At 43.4% G+C, this 8,942-nt stretch overlaps 2 pseudogenes; both read left to right on the top strand.

Moving 5' to 3' along the window:
- Positions 1–828: 828 nt before the first annotated feature.
- Positions 829–1,297, top strand: LOC148030607 (uncharacterized; annotated as a pseudogene).
- A 6,513-nt stretch (positions 1,298–7,810) lies between these two features.
- Positions 7,811–8,281, top strand: LOC148030606 (uncharacterized; annotated as a pseudogene).
- The last annotated feature ends 661 nt before the right edge of the window (positions 8,282–8,942 follow it).

Below are 8,942 nucleotides of genomic sequence, written 5' to 3'. Positions count from 1 at the left end.
GCTAGCAAGAGGATGTCTTGTGGATTTTAATGTCAAGGTCCTCATACAATCCATGATTGGTGTAAATAAACTTGTGTCGGAAAAGGAAAAGCTGAAACTTACAATGGAGCACCGAGAGATATTACCAGGCTTATTATTAGGTGGTGCCAAGCTAGTAAGTCCGGATAACGATCAAACTTATGAGCTCCACTTACAGTTTGACTGCAGAAAGCAGCGATGCCGAGGATTGGGAATGTTTGCTTTCAGATCAGTCTGAAGAGGTATGCTATAGCGGAACCAGGGGCTAAAAAGTTAGGCGAAATAGTGCAGAAGCAGCCATTCCTGCAGCAATAAAAGAGTCTATTCTGGGAGAAAAGGGGATATTTTTTTGAAAAAGCTTGATATGGCGAAAGGAGGGGGGGAGCAATGCTAATTGGGGGGAAAGAATTTGAATGAGATAGCTTTTTCTGTCATTTTGGGATCTCTCAGTCTGTTTTGGTGTCTGTGGTGGGTCTACCTGTGACCGCAAGTCTGCATTTTGGGCCGCTGGGCTTTTCCGAGATGGGGCATGTTGAAGACGGCGAGACCAGAACAGGCCGCCTGTGGTCATGAGGAAGAAGTGGAGATTAAGGACATAGTAGAAGGAGACGAGGAGAGATCATCGAAAAAGATTGTTGTGAAGCTGAAGACGATGTCACACAGAAGGTGAAGAAGATGAGGAGGTTGCAGAGCAAAGGATGAGGAAGGTGACGAAAGGCGGGATGAAGCATCGACGCGTTGACACTGCTGCGGCTACAAAGAGGGACATGACGATTTTTCCTGGTCCTCGTTAGAGGGAGAGGGAGAGGGATGTTGATACAGCATCTGCCTCTTCTCGCCACCAAACGGATCGTGCCTGCATCCGCCTCCCCTCGCAGGTCCGAGCTGTTGCGTAGCCTTGGACTGAATGTAGAAGTGATCCCATCGACATTTGATGAAAACCTTGAAAAGTCCTCCTTTCCATCAGCAGAGGATTATGCTGCAAAAACTGCTTTGCATAAAGCGATTGAAGTCTCTCAGCAGATCCACAGGGATGATGCCAAAGTGGACTTTGTCATAGGAGCTGATACCGTGGTTGAACTCGATGGAATTGTGTTAGAGAAGCCAAAAGATGAAGAGGATGCCTTTCAGATGCTTTCATCTTTAAATGGGAGGCAGCATACTGTTTTCACTGGTGTCTCCTTTGTTCTACCTTTAGTTTGTGATCCGTCCGTTGGTAAACCACCTCTTGTGTACACATTTTTGGGAGCAGACAAAGGTTGAGTTTGCCCAACTTTGAGGAGGAGAAGAGGAGGAGTTAGCAGGCTGCCTACAGAACTTCATTATATTGCACTCAAAGAATTGAACACAGAGTCGCTGCTGCCCAGTACATAATTGAGCATGGAGCAGATGTAAATGCCAGTGATTATACTGGACAGACTGCTCTACATTGGACAGCTGTTCGCAATTCAATCCAAGTGGCAGAGCTGTTGCTGCAAAATGGAGCTCGAGTAGAAGCTGCAGATTCCCATGGATATAGGGAAACTCTTGTTGCTGCACGAACGCTACCTTTGGGCAGAATGCAGTAAAACTGAACAAAGAACAGAGACATAAAAGCTCTGTTTCACATGTTAAGTGAAGCAAGCTCTAAGGAGTGCACTCCATAAGACAGAAATGATGCAGTTGATAATGTATGGCAAGTCTTCCTTGCTCAATATGGAATTTTGATGCAGTAAATTCAAGAGTATACCCTATAAGCTATTATAGACAGCATCTCTCTCTCTAATAGGTCTCAGCTGCTGACCTGTGCTGTATATATGTCTGAAGCTAATGATTGTACTTATCAGAAGACTTATCTGTTGGTCCTGGAGTTTTAACAAGCTGGATATGACTAAATCCAGAATCTAATTGATTTATTTGGTGCCCTGAAAACCAAGCTCTTATGATTATTGTAAAGCTGAGGACAGATTGTCATACTTTGATATTTATTTTGACTCTTCTCTTGCTATATAGTGAACTTTGGGATCAAATATTGAGATCTTCTTGTTAGCCTCTTTTCTTGCTGTCCCTTGAACCCCGTGTTCTGCAGCCCTTGCGTGAACTCTACGACATTTTTGGTGAACCCGACGTGAAAGTGTTGCGTCATCAGCAAGATGGGAGACTCGCAAGAAGAGATGACAGATGATAATGTCATGAAGAACCTGTTTCAGTCATTTACCATGTATATGCAGCAGCAAGTTCATGCAAAACGAGACAGTGATGCTATGGATGCTTTGAAAGCTGTCCAACAGGAGATGAAGCAGTTTAATGGCCAGCAAGTGTCAACTTACCTGCATTTGTATGAAGAAAAGATGAAGTTTTTTGGGGTTTCTCAAGATGTTTGGAGTAGCTACTTCTTGCGGATCGTGGTGTGCGCTCTTGAAGGTCGAATTGCAGAAATTCAAGAGGCACATGCAGGCTGGGCTGAATTTAAAAAGGCATTAAAAGATGAATATTTCCTGGAGGATACAGGTCTTATGAATCGCAGGAATTTTTTAGCATGGGTTTCTATGCCTAATAAGGGACTTTCTGTTACCGCTCTTCTGCGAGAGTTTGAAAGCCGTTATGATCAGTTGGATGGGACTGAACAGCAAGCTTTGGAAATGCAAAAAGTGGAGTTATTTTTGCAAGCTGCAGATGCTGATTTATAGGAAAAGTTGGATGATCTTTTGGAAGATCAAGCTACTGATTCAGGTTTAAATACTGAGTGGAGACATGTCATTGATGCTGTGAATGCTCTTGTCAAGAAGCAGCGCAGGAGAGTCAGATTGCATCGAAACACAGGATCAGTTCCTGAAAAATCCTTGGAGACTTCTTCTTCTATCCCTGCTGCAATTTCTTTGCCTAAGCCTACTCCAACTGTTGTGAATCCACCAGTTCCTGCTGCTCCAGTGCCCTTATCTGTAGATGATGTTATTAAAGGCTTGGCGGATTTGACGATTGAAGCAGTCAAAGCTGAAGTTGGTAAGTTAAAGGAGCAACTTATGTCAGTACCTGCTGTAGCACCTGCTCCAGTGACTGCGTTTCCAGCTGGTCAAAGGAAAGGGCGACGATGTATTTGGTGTGATAGTACAGAGCACCAACACTGCAGAGATTGTGATGCTTTTCAGGAAGCACGAAAGAAGAATGTAGTGTTCTGGGGACAAGATGGGAAGATATGGCTGACAGAGACTGGCGCTCCTCTTGACACGAACTTTGGTAAGGGAGATATGAAGAAGCTTGTTGATGATATGGCTGCGCGATCAGCTTATGTGAGTGTTAGAGGAGATGCTTCAGCTTTTGGAGTCCAGCTTGAGCAGAAATCTGATGGAGACTCAGCCTTATGGTCTTCTGCCTTGGAGATAGCGAGAAGAGGGAAAGTTCAAACTTCTACTATGACTTGTGTGGGCTCTAGCATCCGAGGAGAAACAGGATGGGATTCTCCTGTTGACAGGTATTCTATTTTTGCTTATATGGCTAAAACGCAGGATTTAGATGCCATGGTTGAGGAAAAGAGAAGAAGAGATGAGGAGGGTCCTAACTCCTCCAAAAAGACTAGAGGGGGTGAATTTGTTTCACCACCTGTTACAGCTCCACCTATGCCAAATTCTCCAGCTCAAACAGGTTCTGATCAACCAATGGAAGACAAGCAGAAGGAAAAGAGGCAACCAAGAAAAGAGCCAGGATTCAAGCTCTTGTCGGACCTTGATATGCAAACAGATATGAATAAGATTTTTCATGAAAGAATTTTGAATAGTGAAGTCACTTTTACTGTTGGAGAGGCTCTTGGGATTGCTAGAAGAGAAATACAGGATCAGATGCAGGATCTTTTGCGGAGGAAACGGCATGCGATGGAAGGACCTGCTTTACAGGGATTGTGGCATGGAGCTCTTGGGGAAGAGCATGATGATGCAGTGATGGTTGAGAATGCTTCTGTTAATCCGCACTTGGAGAAAATAGTGCAGCCTATGCAGTATGAAGATGATGAGTCCCCTATTCTCATTCCTCACAGCCATTTTTCACGAAGTCATTGGGCTAGAGCAACCACTGAGACAGTGGTAAGGATTGGAGAGAAGCAAATTCCCTTGATTTCTTTAGTTGATCATGGTTCTGAAATTAATCTTATTGCTCGAGGTGTTTATGAGAGTGGCAAGTGGCCTATGGATGCAGAGCATGGCTGGTGTATGAGAGCCGCCAATAATACTTCTGGTGATATGTATGCTGCTTGTCCGAGTATCAGAATTTCTATTGGTAATGTTGAAGAGGATTATCATTGCTTTGTTCAGGATTCATGCTCTTATCCGATTATTCTTGGACAGCCTTTCATTACAGAAGCAAGAATGGAAACAAAAGTGATGGATGACGGATCAGCTTATGCGCGGATACGCAGTAAAGATGATATGCGAGCTGTTCAGTTTATGACTGTTGGGGTAAATCATCCGAGAAACAAGGACTCCTTGAGTGAGGCACCACTACCTGCGAAGGAGTTGGATTTTCATTAGGTACCGTTGTCTTGCGAGACGCCAGTGGTACGGAGCGGAGAAAAGAGGAGATCTCGCCTCCTGGCAGCCAGTCTTTCTCCAATAACTTTGTTGGGTTTACTTCAGATAGTTCAGTGAGTTATCAAAAAATTTCAGATTTTCCTAGAGCTGCCAGGCAGTACATTGGTCGTAAGGAGAAAGAGTTGAAGAATGCAGGTATTTTGCAAGCAGAAGAGCATGTAGATGGATTGTATGAAGGGATGTCTTATGCAGATACATTGTTTGAGATGAGAGCAATGTTGAAAACTGATGTATGCAAGGGTTCAAAGATCATACCTGTGCAAACCTTGGATATGTTTCAGGAAATTTCTGGTTTTATGCTGCAAACAGAGTTAGAGGCTGAGAAAACTCAGCAAACTGAATTTATGGCTGATCTTGATCAGCTAATAGAATTGCAGAGGGCTGAATCCATTCAGCCAACAAAGTTGAATGCAGAAAAATTTCTGCATACAGAGTTTCAGGATGCATCTATGCAGTCCATAGAGCCGAGGGCTGAATTCATTCAGCCACCAGAGTTGAATGCAGAAAAATTTCTGCATACAGAGTTTCAGACTGCACCCATGCAATCCATAGAGCTAAAGGCTGAAATTTTTCAGCCAACAGAGTTGAAAGTTGCTGAAAATTTGCAGAAATTGCAGCAAAGAAAAGAGTGCTTGAATGATGCCAAGGTTGACACAAAATATAAAACAGTTGATAAGAAGGTTAAGCCGGTTGCAGGCCCGCTTCCTTCTGATAGTGATGAACAGATTGAAAAAGCTATGAAGCAGCCTATGTTGAGGGATCTTGCAAATATTGGACATAAGTTTACAGCTGAAACTCTTGCAGAATTGAAGATTGGAAATGATGATTTTTTGCTTCCAGTGGAAAAAGAATGTTTTAGAGAGATGCTTGGACGTCATGGTAAGGCATTTGCTTTCTTTCCACATGAAATTGGCTGCATTAGTCCCGAATTGGTTGCACCTATGGTCATCTTCACTGTTCCTCATGTACCATGGAATATACGTCCTATACCTGTGCCTAAAGCACACTTGCCAAAGCTGATAGAGTTGCTGAATGAGAAGATTAAAATGGGAATTTTGGAACCCTCTTCTGCACCTTATTCTAACAGGTGGTTTACTGTACCAAAGAAGAATGGTACTTTGAGATTTATTCAGGATATGCAGCCCGTGAACAAAGTGACAATCAGGAATGTGGGAACAGGTCCAGTTGTGGATGAATTTGCTGAGGCTTTTGCAGGACGAGCCATCTATTCACTAGGTGACTTGTATTCAGGTTATGATCAGTTTCAGCTTGCCTTGGAAAGCAGGGATATTACTACTATGCGGACACCTATTGGTCTTGTGAGGATGTGTACCTTGCCTCAAGGTGCTACAAACTCAGTTGCTCATATGATGAATGCTATGCATAGAGTTCTTCGAGACTATATTCCGCAGTATACCATGCCTTTTCTAGATGATGTGCCTATTAAGGGTTGTGCAGAAGAAGAAAAGAATGAAAGTCTTGATTTGCGTGGATGTAGACAGTTTGTGGCTGATCACTTGATTGCTTGTGAGCAAATTTTGACACGATTAGAGGAGGTAAATTTGACACTTTCAGGGCTGAAATCTGTCTTTGCTGTTAATGAAGTCATCATAGTTGGGCATATGGTTGGATACTATGGCAGAAAGCCTTCTCCTGCAAAGGTGGATGCCATAAACAGGATTGCAGAGTATTGCTCGACTACTTCAGAGGTGTGGAGATTTGTGGGAGCTTGTGTATTTTACATGATTTGGATTCCTCATTTTGCTCATATTGCAGATGTTCTCTATCAGCTGTTTCGAAAGGGGCAGAAATTTCATTGGGATGATGAAGCTGATGGAGAAACAGGTTTACTAGAATCAGAAGATGGACTTGACCTGTTTGTGGAGTTGAATGATCCTGGATAGTTGGCACATCCGGAGGATGCGCAGGTTTAGAGGGGGTGGATGTCGTGTTGCTGCGCATCCGAGTCGTATACACCTCCATTTCTTTTGTTGTGCATTTGTGTTAGCATTTTAATAATTCGCATCCAATGTATAAATTCCCTTAATGCATTGCACACTGATCATGTTCTGGAGTTACTATCTGAAGTTGAGAAGACTGACCTCAAACCACTCCAACCATGTTTTGACAGTGCCATGAATATGTATTTGCAATTGAAGTGCTAAAAAGAAGTGGAGTCTTTGTTCGACAGGGCAAAGGCTGTGAATGTGCGGCCTGCACATGCTACTTTTAATATGCTTATAAAGGCTTACATAAACAGTGGACAGATGGAAAAGGCAGAACGTGTTTATCAAGAAATGAAGCAAACTGATGGTATTGGTGCAAATTCACTCACATACAATCTGATGTTAGAGGCCTATGGTGTGGCCTGTCTTAAAGATAAGGTACAAGAAGTTCTAAAGGAAATGCTAGCAAGAGGATGTCTTGTGGATTTTAATGTCAAGGTCCTCACACAATCCATGATTGGTGTAAATAAACTTGTGTCGGAAAAGGAAAAGCTGAAACTTACAATGGAGCACCGAGAGATATTACCAGGCTTATTATTAGGTGGTGCCAAGCTAGTAAGTCTGGATAACGATCAAACTTATGAGCTCCACTTACAGTTTGACTGCAGAAAGCAGCGATGCCGAGGATTGGGAATGTTTTCTTTCAGATCAGTCTGAAGAGGTATGCTATAGCGGAACCAGGGGGTAAAAAGTTAGGCGAAATAGTGCAGAAGCAGCCATTCCTGCAGCAATAAAAGAGTCTATTCTGGGAGAAAAGGGGATATTTTTTTGAAAAAGCTTGATATGGCGAAAGGAGGGGGGGAGCAATGCTAATTGGGGGGAAAGAATTTGAATGAGATAGCTTTTTCTGTCATTTTGGGATCTCTCGGTCTGTTTTGGTGTCTGTGGTGGGTCTACCTGTGACCGCAAGTCTGCATTTTGGGCCGTTGGGCTTTTCCGAGATGGGGCATGTTGAAGACGGCGAGACCAGAACAGGCCGCATGTGGTCATGAGGAAGAAGTGGAGATTAAGGACATAGTAGAAGGAGACGAGGAGAGATCATCGAAAAAGATTATTGTGAAGCTGAAGACGATGTCACACAGAAGGTGAAGAAGATGAGGAGGTTGCAGAGCAAAGGGTGAGGAAGGTGACGAAAGGCGGGATGAAGCATCGACGCGTTGACACTGCTGCGGCTACAAAGAGGGACATGACGATTTTTCTTGGTCCTCGTTAGAGGGAGAGGGAGAGGGATGTTGATACAGCATCTGCCTCTTCTCGCCACCAAACGGATCGTGCTTGCATCCGCCTCCCCTCGCAGGTCCGAGTTGTTGCGTAGCCTTGGACTGAATGTAGAAGTGATCCCATCGACATTTGATGAAAACCTTGAAAAGTCCTCCTTTCCATCAGCAGAGGATTATGCTGCAGAAACTGCTTTGCATAAAGCGATTGAAGTCTCTCAGCAGATCCACAGGGATGATGCCAAAGTGGACTTTGTCATAGGAGCTGATACCGTGGTTGAACTCGATGGAATTGTGTTAGAGAAGCCAAAAGATGAAGAGGATGCCTTTCAGATGCTTTCATCTTTAAATGGGAGGCAGCATACTGTTTTCACTGGTGTCTCCTTTGTTCTACCTTTAGTTTGTGATCCGTCCGTTGGTAAACCACCTCTTGTGTACACATTTTTGGGAGCAGACAAAGGTTGAGTTTGCCCAACTTTGAGGAGGAGAAGAGGAGGAGTTAGCAGGCTGCCTACAGAACTTCATTATATTGCACTCAAAGAATTGAACACAGAGTCGCTGCTGCCCAGTACATAATTGAGCATGGAGCAGATGTAAATGCCAGTGATTATACTGGACAGACTGCTCTACATTGGACAGCTGTTCGCAATTCAATCCAAGTGGCAGAGCTGTTGCTGCAAAATGGAGCTCGACTGGAAGCTGCAGATTCCCATGGATATAGGGAAACTCTTGTTGCTGCACGAACGCTACCTTTGGGCAGAATGCAGTAAAACTGAACAAAGAACAGAGACATAAAAGCTCTGTTTCACATGTTAAGTGAAGCAAGCTCTAAGGAGTGCACTCCATAAGACAGAAATGATGCAGTTGATAATGTATGGCAAGTCTTCCTTGCTCAATATGGAATTTTGATGCAGTAAATTCAAGAGTATACCCTATAAGCTATTATAGACAGCATCTCTCTCTCTAATAGGTCTCAGCTGCTGACCTGAGCTGTATATATGTCTGAAGCTAATGATTGTACTTATCAGAAGACTTATCTGTTGGTCCTGGAGTTTTAACAAGCTGGATATGACTAAATCCAGAATCTAATTGATTTATTTGGTGCCCTGAAAACCAAGCTCTTATGATTATTGTAAAGCTGA

The sequence above is a fragment of the Lygodium microphyllum genome, chromosome 10 (assembly GCF_053477565.2).
Source record: "Lygodium microphyllum isolate KBCC chromosome 10, Lygodium_microphyllum_v1.1.10, whole genome shotgun sequence".
Taxonomy (NCBI): Eukaryota; Viridiplantae; Streptophyta; class Polypodiopsida; order Schizaeales; family Lygodiaceae; genus Lygodium; species Lygodium microphyllum.
This window is presented reverse-complemented; position numbering and strand designations above follow the sequence as displayed.